The sequence below is a fragment of the Neoarius graeffei genome, chromosome 5 (assembly GCF_027579695.1).
Source record: "Neoarius graeffei isolate fNeoGra1 chromosome 5, fNeoGra1.pri, whole genome shotgun sequence".
In the NCBI taxonomy this organism is placed as follows: domain Eukaryota; kingdom Metazoa; phylum Chordata; class Actinopteri; order Siluriformes; family Ariidae; genus Neoarius; species Neoarius graeffei.
This window is the reverse complement of record NC_083573.1, coordinates 63,907,902-63,923,189: the sequence shown is the minus strand read 5'-3', so window position 1 is coordinate 63,923,189 and position 15,288 is coordinate 63,907,902.

Below are 15,288 nucleotides of genomic sequence, written 5' to 3'. Positions count from 1 at the left end.
ACGCCAGACTCAGAAGTGTTGACCTCCACGATAAACTGTTTTGTGGGATCGGGTATGGTGAGAATGGGTGCTGTGGTGAACTTGTGCTTGAGCATGAAGAAGACTCTCTCTGCTTCCTCCCCCCCACTTGAATGAGGTCTTAGTTGAGGTTAAAGCTGTGAGAGGTCCGGCCACTGTGCTGAAGTTGCGGATAAAGCGCCTGTAGAAATTGGTGAATCCCAAGAAAAGCTGGAGCTCTCATCGCGAGGATGGGGTGGGCCAGTCAGCGACTGCCTCAAGCTTGAGGGGGTCCATCTGGATCCTAGCCAGGGAGATGATGAACCCCAGAAACTAGACGGAGCTTTGGTGAAATTTGCTTTTCTCCGCCGTGACATATAGCTTATTTTCTAGCAGGCGCTGGAGGACCTGCCGGACGTGGCCCTGATGTTACTCCAGGGAGCGAGAGATCAGGATGTCATCCAGGTACACGAAAACAAGGATCTTGAGAAAGTCCCTCAGGACGTCGTTGACGAGTGCCTGGAAGACTGCGGGCACATTGGTCAGGCCGAAAGGGACCACAAGATACTTGTAGTGGCCAGTGGTGGTGTTGAAGGCTGTCTTCCACTCGTCCCCCTCCCTGATGAGATGGTAAGCATCGCGCAAGTCCAACTTGGTGAATATCTTGGCTCCCTGGAGTAGTTCAAAGGCCGTAGTCATGAGCAATAGTGGGTAGTGGTTCTAGACTATGATGGTGGTGAGAATCAATGCATGGGCAGAGCAAGTTGCCCTTATCCACAAAGAAGAATCCCACCCCTGCTGGGGAGGAAGAAGGGCAGATGATCCCAGCTGCCAGAGACTCGGAGATGTACTTCTCCATAGCTTGCCTTTCAATGGAGATAGAGAGTAAAGTTACCCTTTGGGTGGCGCTGTCCCAGGCAGGAGGTTGATTCCGCAGTCATAGGGTCTGTGAGGAGGGAGAGACACTGCTTAGGTCTTGCTGAAAACAAGTCTTAAGTCCAGGTATTCCGGAGAGCGGTAAGGTGGGTAATGGTGGTCAAGCCGGTGCCATTGAGCGTCAGGACAGTGAGAAGGGCGTCGAGGGCGAATAGTGGGATTCCCAGACGCTTGGCAGTGGTGGAGCAGGTTAGGTTCCTGTCTGCCCCTGAGTCGACGAGGGCCTGGAGATGGTGATGCTGGTTGTCGTGGATAATGATGACAGGGAGTAACGGTCGATCAGCGGGGGGCTGGTTCCGAGTGTTGCCCACCAGGGCCCCTCGATTCACTGGTGGGGCTGGTCCTTTTAGTGGGCAGGCTTGGCAGGTGTGTCCTTGCTGACCGCAGTAGAAACAGGACCCTGTGCTCTGCCGGAGTTGTCATTCCTCCACTGACACCCATACCCGGTCTACCTCCATAGGTTCGATGGACAAGGCGGGAGGTGGAGAGGAGGTGAAGCTGGGGCGGGGCTTCTCTCTCTTCCATTGCTGGATCCAGGCGTCAATGTGGTTGATGAGGTCCATGAGACTGGAGAGGTCCGATGGCAGTTCCCGTGATACTAGCTCATCCTTAATGACATCAGACAAGCCATGCTGGAATGTGTCGACCTGGGCATTCTCATTCCAACCACATGATGCCGCCAATGTCTGGAACTCGATGGCATAGTCTGAGGCAGACCGGGACCCCTGCCACAGCTTCATAAGTTCCCTAGTGGCCTCCTGGCCGGACAGAAAGCAGTCAAAAGTTCGCCTCATCTCTTCGGAGAAATCTTTGAAACAGGAGCAGAAGGGAGCGTCGGTATCCCAAACCGCTGTTCCCCACTCCCTGGCCTTGCCAGTGAGGAGCGTGATGATAAATGCCACCCGGGAGCATTCTGTGGGGAAGGTGGTTGTAGCTCCATGATCAATGAGTATTGAGACAAGAATGATCAAGTACCTGGCTCTCCATCGTAGGGCTGAGGTGCTGGGAGTCTTGGCTCATGGGAAAAGGCAGTGGCAGGAGCTGAAGTTGGAGACTGCTGGGCAGAGGTAGGCACGGTTTGATAGTGTTGCATTTGTGTGGTGAGGAGGCTGAGTGAGTTGGACAGGGTGGCGAGGTTCTGTGTAATCTGTTGGAGGTCTTGCTGATGGGTCCCGAGGAGAGTCCCTTGTTGCTGGATGGCCGTTTTCAGATGGGTGATGGGTTCAGGCCGTTTTCAGATGGGTTCCGCTGGATCCATGTTGGCCAGAACATACTGTTAGGGGTCATGGAGGTGTGGTGAGATAAGGATCCACAAGCAGAACACAGACAGTAATCAAATAAATAGAGAGATTTAATCCAGGGAAAAGGGCGTGGCACAAGGACAAACAAATGGGACAAAAACAAATGGCAAAAATAATCCAGATAACAAGAGACAGAGAACGAGACAAAAACATGAAACAGGCAAGGACAAAAAAATGCTAGGACAAAAAAACAAAAACAAGAAAAAAAAAACCCTAGTGCAAAAAAACATGAACTAGAATAAACCCTTAGTGCAAAAACCATGAGCTAGAAATAACCCCTTAGTGCAAAAACCATGAAATAGAAATAACCCCTTAGTGCAAAAAACATGAAATAGAAAAATGAGCTTGAGCAAACAACCATGAAACATAACAGAGGCACAGAAATGGCTAGAAGCAAAGTGAGACGTTCTGGCAAAGTTCCTGTCTGAGAATGGCATTTTTATAACAGCAGAGAAAACCACGACATGAATGCAGGCATGAAGGAATTCCCGTTCCGGATTCGGATTGGTGCATGAGAGATTCGTAATCTCCGGAGTGGATGTCCGGAGTGGAGCATGACATATTGATGAGATTTTTTTGTGACCGTGTAATAATCCGGTTTACCATTATGTGCAGATTTTTGTGCAGCATTTTGAAATTGTATCTAGAGAAGTGATTTCAATTTGATTGTACTCAAATATCATTTTAACTTGATTTGACTGTGTAGCTGTTCAGCCAACATTTGTAAATTTTCAAGAGAGGAAAAAAAATATTTGTTTTAGTATGAATTCAAAAGCTCCGAGGTGGTGTAGTGGTACAGTGTTTGCTTTGTGATCAGATCATGTTTTTGAGTCCTGCATTAGTATGTTTAGTAAATTAGGGCCTAAGTGCATACAACCCTGATTCCAAAAAAGTTGGGGCAAAGTACAAATTGTAAATGAAAACAGAATGCAATAATTTACAAATCTCAAAAACTGATATTGTATTCACAATAGAACATAGACAACATATCAAATGTCAAAAGTGAGACATTTTGAAATTTCATCCCAAATATTGGCTCATTTGAAATTTCATGACAGCAACACATCTCAAAAAAGTTGGGACAGACGCAGTAAGAGGCTGGAAAAGTTAAAGGTACAAAAAAAGGAACAGCTAGAGGACCAAATTGCAACTCATTAGGTCAATTGGCAATAGATCATTAACATGACTGAGTATAAAAAGAGCATCTTCGAGTGGCAGCGGCTCTCAGAAGTAAAGATGGGAAGAAGATCACCAATCCCCCTAATTCTGCGCTGACAAATAGTGGAGCAATATCAGAAAGGAGTTCGACAGTGTAAAATTGCAAAGAGTTTGAACATATCATCATCTACAGTGCATAATATCATCAAAAGATTCAGAGAATCTGGAAGAATCTCTGTGCGTAAGGGTCAAGGCCGGAAAACCATACTGGGTGCCCGTGATCTTCGGGCCCTTAGACGGCACTGCATCACATACAGGCATGCTTCTGTATTGGAAATCACAAAATGGGCTAAGGAATATTTCCAGATAACATTATCTGTGAACACAATTCACCGCGCCATCCACTGTTGCCAGCTAAAACTCTATAGTTCAAAGAAGCCGCATCTAAACATGATCCAGAAGCACAGACGTCTTCTCTGAGCCAAGGCTCATTTAAAATGGACTGTGGCAAAGTGGAAAACTGTTCTGTAGTCAGATGAATCAAAATTTGAAGTTCTTTATGGAAATCAGGGACGCCGTGTCATTCGGACTAAAGAGGAGAAGGACGACCCAAGTTGTTATCAGCACTCAGTTCAGAAGCCTGCATCTCTGATGGTATGGGGTTGCATTAGTGCATGTGGCATGGGCAGCTTACACATCTGGAAAGACACCATCAATGCTGAAAGGTATATCCAGGTTCTAGAGCAACGTATGCTCCCATCCAGATGACGTCTCTTTCAAGGAAGACCTTGCATTTTCCAACATGACAATGCCAAACCACATACTGCATCAATTACAGCATCATGGCTGCGTAGAAGAAGGGTCCGGGTACTGAACTGGCCAGCCTGCAGTCCAGATCTTTCACCCATAGAAAACATTTGGCGCATCATAAAATGGAAGATACGGTACGACAAAAAAGACCTAAGACAGTTGAGCAACTAGAATCCTACATTAGACAAGAATGGGTTAACATTCCTATCCCTAAAGTTGAGCAACTTGTCTCCTCAGTCCCCAGACGTTTACAGACTGTTGTAAAGAGAAAAGGGGATGTCTCACAGTGGTAAACATGGCCTTGTCCCAACTTTTTTGAGATGTGTTGTTGTCATGAAATTTAAAATCACCTAATTTTTCTCTTTAAATGATACATTTTCTCAGTTTAAACATTTGATATGTCATCTATGTTCTATTCTGAATAAAATATAGAATTTTGAAACTTCCACATCATTGCATTCCGTTTTTATTTACAATTTATACTTTGTCCCAACTTTTTTGGAATCGGGGTTGTACTTGCCAACTCTACCAATTCACACAGTAGTCTACCACTTTTAACAGGTGAATACCGTCAACCACTTTTAGTTCTAAAAACTACCATGTTACAAAATAATCATTAAACACTGCTGGACTCACTCTTCTGATCTTGCTTCAACTGTTTTCAGCACACGGGATACAAGGATATAGCATCAAGTAGTCATATTAAGTGAAGCCACGAGCCAGTGGAATGGAACGATAATGATGTTGATTCTAAATTGTATTGCTCTATCGCACCATTCTACTGGTTCTCGTTATAGTTCAAGCCAATTGGCAATGAGGTTACATATTACAACAAATCATGCCAGTATTTGTAAAAACCAAAAATGCCCTATTGATTGCGAACAGTGAAAACTCAGAAGAAAAAAAGATTGGCTATGACGATAAGGCGACTTGGTTGTCAGATCATCCAGCATCAAAGCATGGAGGCAAGGTGAGAAGAATGCATTTTGTGAAGTATATCGGTCCATTTCCTGATCAATTTTCTTCAGATATAGCTCTCAAAATGCAGGAGAATATACAGTAAGACAGGAGTGAAGAACTCATGTTGCTCAAAATAGCAACATCCAGCCCTTGCTAAGTCCATGAAATGTGGATCACATCTAAGCTGTAAAATTTTGAAATAATATCAAGATAAAAGCTTGTATCAAAGTAGATAGAATGGAGTCTAAGGAAGTCCATCATGTCTTGAGTACTCTGCAAAGACATGAGAACTTGAGCTACCGTATGTTATTTGTCCTGTGTCCTCAGGTTTAAAAAAGAAGAAGAAAAAGAAAGTGCACTTTTTGAGCTGACAGAAAAGTGTCCATCTCATAGCAACTTTTCATTCTGTTCTTCAACAATAATAATAATAAGAATCCATGTAATGAGTCAAAGGAAATAATCAAACTCAGACTTTTCAGACCTTTTAAAATGAACACTTGGGACACACTGAATAATAATATCAATTTTTGAATACTACAGAATACTACGATGCTACAAAGACTGTGACGCCATGAGCAGTGCCAGAAGTGTGCTTATTCGACTTGAGCCATGAATATTTATTGCAAAACTCTAAATATTCTTCTTTAAAAAATGTACTTCATGTAAGTGTTACTAATCCATGCTGTTTTATTCAGTAAAATCCTTCAGAGCTGTGACTCATTTACTGCATAAACATTCTGGATGAGATGTTTGTGTATAAATTGCATCTGTGTAGCCATCATTGCTACTATTAATAATGAGCCATAAACAACATGCTGTACAAACACTGGCATGGTTCTATTTTATGAACAATGCTAACCACTACACCACCGTGCCACTATAATAATAATTATTATTATTATTATAATTGTAATTACTATTATGGTGGTGCAGTTAGTTAGCACTGTTGCCTCACAGCAAGAAGGTTCTGGGTTTGAACCCAGTGGCCTATGGGGGCCTTTCTGTGTGGAGTTTGCATGTTTTCTCTGTGTGAGTTTCCTCTGGGTGCTCTGGTTTCCCTCGCAGTCCAAAGACATCAGAATAATTTATTTGTCATTGTAAGACATTGTCACAATGAAATTTAAAGTGCTACTCCTTCTGGTGCATAGAAGTATACATTCATACACTCACTCATGCCATACTCTCATACCAAACTCATACTGATACATACACATCATAGAACAGGTCACATAAGAAAACAGTATAAACATAGATATTAGACAGTATAAAAATAGATTTTTTAAAAGATCACAGTACTGGAAAAGTGCAAATGCAGTGCAAACAGGCAAGATAATCATTCAGCATAATGAAGTCCTATTTCTGTAATTGAATGTTTAGAGTTGTGATGGCTGTGGAGAAAAAGCTGTCTCTGAATCTGGTTGTGCGGGTTCTGGCAGACCTGTAACACCTTCCTGAGGGGAGTAACTGAAAGTGTTCATAGCCTGGGTGAGAGGAGTCCTTGATTATGTTTTTTGCTCTGCTGAGGTACAGTAATGGGATAAGGCAATGCTGTCAAGTGTGGGCAGGGAACAGCCAATGATCTTTTCTGCAGACCTGATGACCCTTTGCAGTGATTTTTTCTGTGCCACAGTGCAGCTTGCATACCACACTGTGATGCAGTACATCAGTATGCTCTCTATAGCAGAATGATAAAAGGCCACCAGCAGCGTCTCCCTTAGGTTGTTTCTCTTTAGCAGTCTCAGGAAGTAGAGACGCTGCAGTGCCCTTTTGATGATGGTAGTGGTATTTGCTGTCCAGGAGAGGTCATTGGTGATATGGACTCCCAGGAATTTGAACGTGTGGACCCTCTCGACACTGGCACCTTCTATGAGGAGTGGCAGTGGGTCCATATGCCGCTTCCTCCTGAAGTCCAGGATCAGCTCTTTGGTCTTTGATATGTTGAGCTCGAGGTTGTTGTTATGGCACCATGCTGTCAGCATCTCGATCTCAGCCCTGTAGTGTGTCTCATCATCTCCCTCTACTATGTGACCAATGACTGTGGTGTCATCTGCAGATTTGATGATGGTGTTAGAGGGATGAGCTGAGGAACAGTCACTGGTGTACAGGGAGTATAGCAAAGGGCTGAGAACACACCCTTGCGGTGCACCTGTACTGAGTGTGATAGTGGAGGAGAGGTGGGGGCCCAGTTGGACAACTTGTGAGTGGTTGGTGAGAAAATCACTTATCCAAGTACAGATGGGGGTGGAGAGGCCCAGGTGGAGCAGCTTGTTGATGAGAATGTCCGGGATGATAGTGTTGAATGCCGAGCTGTAGTCCACAAAGAGCATTCTCACATAGGTGTTACTGTGTTCCAGATGGTTTAGCACCGCATGCATCGTTATGGCGATAGCATCCTCCATGGACCTGTTTGACTGATATGCAAACTGATGGGGATCAAAAGAGGCTGAGAGGCTAGATTTTATGATCTGTTATGTAGGACTAGGTGTTGTTATCCCAATAGATACTTAAGGCACTGACGAGACACTGTGGCCATCAAATGAGTCATGGCATCCTTTGGGTTCTCAAGTGGGCACCCTCCTTCTTGGGTGTTTCGCTGATAGGCCCACGACACCTCCAGAGGGTTCAGCAGTGAATCCCAGCGTCCCAGGTTCACTCCCATCAGCCATCACACACTTGGAGCCCCATGTCAGGTCCTTCCTCCTGGTCCACAGCCACTGGCTCCCCTTCTCAGCAGCCTTAGAGAGATCCTTGATTGCCTGCCTGTGGGCCTTCCCTTGCACCCCCATCTCCCTGAGTAGCCTATATGTTGAGGTGGCTATGAATCCCCTGCAGCCTACTTCCACCGGGCGTACCTTCACATTCCAGCCTTGTTGCTTGGCATCTGCTGCAAGATCGGCGTATCTCAGCTTATTACGCTCATAGGCTTCCTCTACCGCCCCCTCCCATGGTACTGTGAGCTCAATGATGTACATGAGCTTGAGTGAGGAAGACCACAAAACAAGATCTGGACGCAGGTTGGTGGATGCAATTTCCGGTGGAAAGCACAACTTTTTGTCCAGGTCTGCCAGCATTTTCCAGTCCTGTGCTCTACCCAGCTGCCCAATGTCCGCCCTACTGGTGATGGTGAAGCTGGCTTGACCCTGCCGGACAAAGAGTGTTGGCTGCCGGTGGGATGGCGGGGGAGGAAGCGCATTTGCGCTCACCCGCTGGCATTCCAGCACTGCAGCAAGACATCTTAGTACCTGGTTGTGTCGCCAGGTGTAGCGGCCTTGGGTGAGGCTAGTCTTGCAGCCCACTAAAATGTGCTTTAGTGTTGCTGGGTTTGGGCACAAGGAACATGTGGGGTCATCGCCATACCATTGGCTTAGGTTTGGAGGGGAAGGTAAGACATCGTATGCAGCCCTGATGGTAAAGCTTGCCCTGAATGCCTCCATCTCCCAAAGGTCTTTCCAGGAGAGCTTTCTCTTCTCTACTCCTTCCCATGCCATCCACTGCCCTTGCTTTGCCTGTGACACGGCTTGTGTGCGCCTTGCTGCTTCCTCTTCCAAACGTACCTCTTGAACCACCAGCTTGCGTCTCTGAGCTGGGTTGGCCTTGCTCCAAGTCAGTCTGCTAGTACCAAGGCCAAGACCACTCCTCCCCTCCTGAACATGTCCCACGATGTCACAGAGTTGGAGTGCTGCCTTTGCCTGCTCTGTTGCAGCCAGCGGGGTCCACTTCCTCCCAGTGGCCAGGATGGGTGCTGCTTGGGCCACAAATGGGTCACGGGAATCTTGGAGCATCATCTCCAGTCTGACCTTGGCGCACTTGTACTCCTCTGCAAGGCTGGTGATGGGAAGTTCCAACATCCCTAGGCCATAAAGCCCAATGCTACTGAGGCACCTGGGAAGGCCAAGCCACTTCCTGGCATAAGAGTTGACCAGCCTCTCCAGTTTTTCCACCTTTGAGAGTGGAACCTTGTAGAGGGTTAGTGGCCAGAGGAGATGTGGCAGGAGTCCATACTGCATGCACCAGAGCTTGAGCTTGCCAGGAAGCAGGGTTCTATCGATGTTCTCTAGGGTGCTGGCTATGTCCTTCCTGAGCTGCTCTACTTGCTCTTTGTCTTTGAGGGAGGCATCATGCCAGCGCCCCAGGCTCTTCACAGGCTTCTCGGAGACCGTTGGGATGGGTTCATCGCCAATGTGGAAGTAGTGGTCTGACAGCTTCCCCTTGACAATGGAGATGCTCCTGGACTTGCTCGGCTTGATCTTCATGCGAGCCCGCTCGATGTTCTCTTGGAGTTTTCCCAGAAGCCGTGCTGTGCAAGCCTTGGTCACAGTCAGTATTGTGAGGTCATCCATATAGGCCCTGACTGGGGGCAGCCTCAGCCCAGGTCTTATTTGCTGTCCGCCCACCACCCATCGAGAAGCCCGTATTATGACCTCCATGGCCAGGGTGAATGCCAGTGGGGAGGTGGTGCAACCGGCCATGATTCCCACTTCCAGATGTTGCCATGTTGTGGTGTACTCTGCTGTCGTCACGCAGAGCTGGACGTCCTGGAAGTAGGCCTTGACCAAAGTTGTAAGGGCTGGTGGGACTCTGAAGTACTCAAAGGCTGTCCACAGGAGGTCATGAGGGACTGAGCCAAAAGCATTTGCAAGGTCCAGGAATACCACATGGAGATCTGTCCCCTCCCTCTTGGCGAACTGGATTTGATGCCAGATGACGCTAGTGTGCTCCACACATCCTGAGAAGCCCGAGATGCCTGCTTTCTGGATTGATGTGTCAATCAGGTTGTTTCTTTGCAGATAACTTGCCAGCCTTTGAGCCACCACGCTGAAGAAGATTTTTCCCTCGACATTTAGAAGGCTGATCTGGCGGAACTGACCAATTTCTGAGGAGTCCTTTTCCTTGGGGATGAGGATCCCTCCGGCTCTCCGCCAGGATGTTGGAATCTCCTTCTTTTTCCACACAACCTTCATCAGCTTCCAGAGGAATTGAAGGACACCTGGTGCGTTTTTGTAGAGCCTGTATGGAACTCCATTGGGGCCTGGAGCTGACGCGGCCCTTGCTCTACGCACAGTTTTGTCCACTTCACTCCACCTGGGTGGACTGATGTCTAGCTCGTGCGCCGGTGTGTTGAGTGGTGGCATGTCAGGTGGGAGTGCAACCTTTTCCTGGTGTCGGTCATCTGTGCAAGTTCTTTTCAGGTCTTCTTCCAAGGCAGCCTTTGATGCAGAGAGACTTCCACTCTTCTCCTTTGTGAAGAGGCTCTTCACAAATTTGAAGGGGTCTTTGTAGAAGCGTGATCTTGTTTGCTCTTTCCTTCTGCGTTTCTTCAAGAGATTCTCTGCTCTTCTCAGTGTTACCAGCCTGCCCTTGATCTCTTCCTGCAGTAGGTTTATTCCCTCCTTTTCCTCCTCTGTGGCCTTCCTCCACTGCCTCTTCAGCTGCCTCCTCTCCTTGACTAGCCGGTCTATCTCCGTCTGCCTTCGGGACTTGGTGGGGATTGTCAGAGTAGATCGTTTGCCTTCGATCACTCCGAACCGCTCCGATCCATAGGCATAGATCAGGTTGCCCATTCTTTCCAGCTTCTTCAAGGTGGTGCCTCTGACCGCTTGTAGGATGTTGCAGAGATCAGTGTTGACCTCCTTCCACAGTGTTTTGTCGCAGGATTTTGGCCACTTGACTAATGGCCTTCGCCCCGAGATCTTCTTCTCTGTTGGGGGGCGTGATGTGTTGGTTTCAGATTGCTCTGCTGTGCCTTTTTCTTCCTCCTCAGGGGCAGGGGTGTTGATGTCCTGCAGACTGTGGTGTGTATCCTGCTGCTGAACTTCAGTCGACTGACTCGATCTGCTTCTCAAGAAGTAGTTGTTGATGCGACTTCCCTGTTGACCCTTAGTTAGGCACTTCTTCTTGCCCTGATGTATCTGCAGGCCAAGTGTGGTAGTAACCTTAGTCCAGCCACATACGCAGTTCTGAAGTGTGCATCCTGCTGTAACTGTCGGAGCCTCAGGTATGCTGATCATCGTTCTCGTAGTCTGTTCCATTCCTGGGTTCATTGCCGGGTTGTCAGTCAGTGAGCCATCTTCCGCCCCCACTCTCACAGGCTCGAGGGGTGTTTTCTTCTTAGAACTCTTCGTAGCCAAGTTTGGGTGGGACCCATACACCACTCGTGCTGGATCCCGCCACCACGGGTAGCTAGCCCATGGTGGCCCCGGTGGGGTCTATTCCCTCCTGTCAGCTGTCTTTCCATGCTGTCGCAAGGTCTTCCCCTTGTTGCCAGCTGCACTTTCACAGCAGTCACTGGTTCACCAGATGATCAGATCTGTTATGTAGGACTAGGTGTTGTTATCCCAATAGATACTTAAGGCACTGACGAGACACTGTGGCCATCAAATGAGTGATGGCCACAGTCATGTACCATAGCACCAGTTTTTCCAGGCATTTCATGACAACAGGTGTCAATGCAACTGGTCTGTAGCTGTTAAGGTCCTCTGGAGCTGGCTTCTTTGGCACAGGGATGATGGTGGCTGATTTCAGACAAGATGGTACAATGGCCTGTCACAGGGAGCTGTTGAAGATTCTGGTGAAGACTCCTGCTAGCTGGTCAGCACAGGATTTAAGGACTCTGCCTGGCACTCCGTCAAGTCCTGTTGCCTTCTGTAGGTTGACGGTCTTCAGTGAACATCTCACTTCATGCTCCTGCAGAGTGAGAGTGTGACTGGTGAGAACTGGTGGAGACAGCAGGTCTATTGCAGGTCTGTCAGCCTCGAACCTGGCAAAGAAGTGGTTCAGCTCCTCAGCCAGCGAGGCATTAGTGTTGGTGGTACTGTTGACAGTGCTTCCTTTGTAGTTGGTTAGTTGTTGTATTCCCTGCCACACTCTACACAGATCATTGTCTGTCAGGTAGGCCTCCACCCTCCTTTTATATGCCTTCTTTGCCTCCTTGACACCCCTCTTCAAATCAGCTCTGGCAGAGCTGTACTGTTCTTTATCCCCTGACCTGAAGGCAATATTATGTTTCCTCAGGAGTCTCTTGACTTCTCTCGTCATCCAGGCTTTCTGATTGGGATATGTCCTGATGCGACGTTCGACTGTGACATTGTCCATGCAGAATGTGATGTAATCCAGGACAACCTCTGTGTCACCATCTAAGTCGCCTTGAAAGAGCAGGTCCCATTCAGTCTGTTGGAAGCAGTCCTGGAGCTGGGAGAGGGCAATGTCAGGCCAGGTTTTGATAGTCCTTCTACTTGGCTGTATAGTCCTTCTGACAGGGATATATGCTGAGATCAGAAGTAGTTGGATGTGATCTGACTGGCCCAGATGAGGGAGAAGAATAGTTCTGTATGCTTTCTTGATGTTAGAGTATACATGGTCTAGTGTGTTCTTCCCTCTAGTAGCACAACCTACATGCTGGAAAAAGCTGGGGAGTACAGTCTTTATGGATGCCTTATTAAAGTCCCCTGCTACAATATGAATTCCCTCCAGGTGGCCACGCTGCAATTTGTTGACTATGGTTAGCAGGTGAGCCAAACTTGTGCTAACATTAGCAATGGGGGCTATATAAGCGGCAGTAACGGTCACTACGGTGTGCTCTCTCGGTAAATAAAATGGTCTGCATATTACCGACAAGGCTTCCAGGTCAGGTGAGCAGTGCTGGGCAACAATCCTGCTGTTGGTGCACCATTCCTTATGCACAAAAATACAAAGTCCTCCTCCTCTGGTCTTGCCGGAGTTCTTGTCTCGGTCCTGTGGGTAGCTAGCTCGGCCTGCTAGCTGCATGGTGGCATCCAGGATGAGGGGGTTCAGCCAGGTTTCAGTGATAATCATCATGCAGCAGTTCCGTGTGTAGTTGTTTGTTGCTATACTGAGTTCCAACTCATCCATTTTGTGTGCTATGGATCTGGCATTGGTGAGTAGGAGGCTTGGCAGTGGAGATCTGTGTAGTAGTTTCCTTAGCCAGGCTAGCAAGCCCGACCGGCACCCCCGCTTCTGCTTTCTCTCCCGTCACCGCCTTCATTGCCTGCTGCTGCTGACAACAATCTAAGGAACGTCCGGAGGTCTGGCTATATCCTCTGGGATGTTATAAGCCTCCTGGAAGGCTCTCGTAATGGCTGTGTTGTATCATAGTCCTATCTTGATTAGTTCAGTATAGCTATGCTTGTTCGTAAGACCTCGACATGGGAACTTTACAAAAAACACAAACAAAAAGCATAAATATACACCAACAGGAGAGCTCGAAGCCACTGCACAATCATGCGCTGCCATCTTGGTGTCTGCTGACACAAGACATGCAGGTCAGGATACTTGGTTGCTCTAAATTGACCATGAGTGTGAATGGTTGTTTGTCTCTATGTGTTGGCCCTGTGATGACCTGGTGACTTGTCCAGGGTGTACCCTGCCTCTTGCCCATAGTTGGCTGGGATAGGCTCCAGCTTGCCTGTGACCCTGTACAAGATAAGCGGCTACAGATAATGGATTATTATTATTATTATTATTATTATTATTATTATTATTATGTCCCATGAGGGAAAGTCAGAAGAATAAATGTGGCATTGGAAAACTATATATAAATTTGTTGGTAAATGGACTAACCTATATTGTACCCAAATAGAACCTTCATAGAGCAAATGATTCTAATTATAATTAACATTGCAATTTATGATGTTAGTTAACAGAACAAGTACTGTAACAGGTAATTAATACTTGACAGTTACAATTATTAATGGCTGTGTATACATGACTCTGATGTGTGTTAAGGTATACACTTCATTATTTCATGTTATACATGTTATTCATGTATTAGCTAATATATTAATTAATCATTGTGAACTAATCACTTATTAATATATGATTATTTGTGTACCCTTATTTTAAAATGTTACCCAAATGTCTTCAATTAAATTATATTTTCATTTACAGTCTTAGTGGCAATTACAACTTTCATGAAATTTCTATTTTAACCAATGGAAGAGTGTATACTGTTGCACTAAAATTGTGCTGTATTCCATGTACTGTTTAGGCTATAAGAATACACTGCATACTGTATATGTAGCATGATTAGGTTGGGTTCCCCCCCAGCATTTACAGCAAGAAACCATGACTGTGCTATGGTACATGCAGCACATGGCAGAACATAAAAAAAAAAAATTCCTTTGTGCTTGCATCAACAGCACTGTTGTATACAAGCCTGTATTAATTCATATGTGGCCCACTGCACTCTGGTGTAAAATGGTCTATTGGGAGCACTAAACTGAATAAATACCATAGATTAATGAAATGGTGCTTAAAAAAGAACATCTACATATTTTTACTTGCAAGAACATCATTATAATAGTAGATACACATATCATGCGACCCCATTTGCATTTGAAATAACTCTGTATAGGATAGTAACCCCAAGGTTGACAACCTATGGACTAGAGGGTGTATTCCTATTTAATTCAATCTGTGGTAGCAGGAGAGTGCCTGAATATTTTTATGATATGGTGTGGTGGAGATAAGCAGGTATCTGTGCCAGGGAAGAGGGGTCATATCTACAGAGAAATGAATCAGTCTGGATGTGTCCCACTCCAACGCAGCTCACAATCAGCACGTAGTGTATCAGATAAGCCATCTCTTTGAGCTTGCTGAGAGGCCCTATCACACTGAAGTCCTCTTGACTATCAGGCTTATCAGGACTGGAGCTGTGGAGAATTTGGCATTTATCTGCAGCTCACATCAGTCCTGTTGAGTACTGTAGCAATCAGGTCAGTGGAGCTTGAAGTTAGGGGAAGAAATCTAAATTACCAGAAGAATATGCAGTTTGTCATAATGGATGTTAGTTAGCATAGTAGTGTATATGAACGTGTTTCAAAGCAAAAAGCTATGGGAGAAATTAGATCCCAGTGAAATGTGCATGACCATGATTGAGGATTTAAGCTAGAAATGCTGCCTTCAACACCTCTCACTCTTCCAAGAACCCATCGTCTCAAATCCTGAAACCTTAATAAACACTGGCATGTGTCATGACATAATTCACCTCATCTCATTATCTCTAGCCGCTTTATCCAGGGTCACAGGCAAGCTGGAGCCTATCCCAGCTGACTATGGGTGAAAGGCGGGGTACACCCTGGACAAGTCGCCAGGTCATCACAGGGCTGAC